The following is a 2,017-nucleotide window of genomic DNA, read 5'->3' on the forward strand; positions in this document are numbered from 1 at the left end:
GAGCTGAGTGGAGGAAAAAGCAAGTGTGCAGGCTGAAGCACAGAAGAAGAAAGATGAGGCAGAGGAACCTGTTCAGGAGCAAAGATGTCAGTTTGAGGACTAATGTGCACCTGACTCAAGCTTCTTTAAAGGTATTCTCGGTAGCCTCATATGCATGCGACAGTTGGACAATGAATAAGGAAAATTGTAGAAGAGTTGATCCACTTGAGTGTTGGAGAAAAATATTAAAAGTACCATGGTCTGACAGAAGAACAAACAAATCTGTGTTGAAAGAAATACACCCAGGATGCATTTAGAAGCCAGGATGGAAAGACTTTGTCTTTCATACTTGGGATATATTATCAGGAGGGAACAGTGCCTGGAGAAGAACATCATGCTTGCTTGGTAAAGTGGAGGGTCAGTGAAAAAGAGAAAACCCCCCGAAGAGACAGAGTGGTATAATAGCAAGCAGCAATGGGCTCAAGTGTAACAATGATTGTTAAGATTGTACAAGATCCAGCAGTGTTTCTTTATGTTGTGCATAGGGTTGCTATGAATTAGAACAGACTCAACAGCACTTAACAACCACACAGCCTTAATATGTCATTGCTGCCAAACTCAGCATCACTTCAGTATAAAGATCGGATTGTCATTGATCAATATGATTCAACTATTTGATTTGGGCTGTTGGTCCTGTGCTATTTGCACCATGTTAGACCTTCTGGAATGAAAATCTAGACAACTTCTGTGTAAGTCAGTATTCCGCTGGAACTCTCCTTCTCATATTGGCAAGGTATGCCAAAGTTTTGCACCTAGATGGGTTCTGTTGGTATTAAAAAACTGGTAATAATCCCAAATGAGTGCTCGCTTTGGCAGGACATATACTAAAATTGGAACAATACAGAGACGATTAGCATGATCCCTGCGCAAGGATGACATGCAAATTCATGAAGTGTTCCATATTTAAAAATAAATAAATAAATAAAAATAATCCTAAATGAGGCTGGGTCTAAACTTCCCCATACCCCTGCAACCAATCCCCATCCATCACCTAGCTTCATTAGAATCCATGGATCTGGTATGATGGTGGCAGCCATTAGTATTGTTTGAAAGTGTTTTCGATTATAGACTCATTTTATTTGAAAGTTATAGCCCAGGAAGATATTTTTGGCTTCTCCTTATGTCAAGTTTGTTAAGTCATGCTTTTCTAGATAGTGTCCATTACATTTAAATCTTCTAATTGATCAATGTAAAGTTATTTATCATAACCACTTATTTTTTTTAAGTTTTTTGTAGGGTTGCTATGAGTTGGAACTGACTCAATGGCACCTAACAACAACAGAACAAACCAATACATTTCAAAGGATTAAAATAATAGTGTGTTTCTGCCACACTGTAATTAAGCAAAATATTAATTTTTAAAATTCCTGTGGATTTGGGAACTGAGAATTACATTTCTAAATAACCCATTGGTCAAAGCATGTATCATAATGATAACTAGAAAATATTTTGAATCAAGAGATAATGAAAATACTCAATGTGTGACATGTGAAACAGCTAAAGCTGTGTTTCGCAGTAAATGTATAGTTTTGAAATGCTTACTTTAAAATAGCAAAGGCAGATAATCAATTATTTAACTTAGAAAATGAACAGAAAATTAAATCTTAAGAGAGTGAAAAGGAAAAATATAAAGATAATAGTAAACATTATTGACAGAAAACAAAGCAGTAAACAGGATCTTCTTTGAAAAGACTTTCAAACTAATCAATTGCTGGAAAACTTTTCAAGGAAAAATGAGACAACACACAAATTACTGATCTTAAGGATAAGAGCGGGACTTCATTTGAAAAAACACTCAGGCATATATACTAATTTACATCACTAAAGGGCACATTCTACAAGTCTGCCTCCTGGCTGCTATCTCTTAGTTCCTTTCTTCCCATGTCTCTGCATGTCCCCATCTCTGCTTTTCTGGATAAGGTCAGGCATTCTGTTTGTGCTCTTCTTCCTTGATGGTCTTAGGGTTCTTTGTTTCTGG

The sequence above is a fragment of the Chrysochloris asiatica genome, unplaced genomic scaffold (assembly GCF_000296735.1).
Source record: "Chrysochloris asiatica unplaced genomic scaffold, ChrAsi1.0 scaffold00215, whole genome shotgun sequence".
Lineage (NCBI taxonomy): Eukaryota > Metazoa > Chordata > Mammalia > Afrosoricida > Chrysochloridae > Chrysochloris > Chrysochloris asiatica.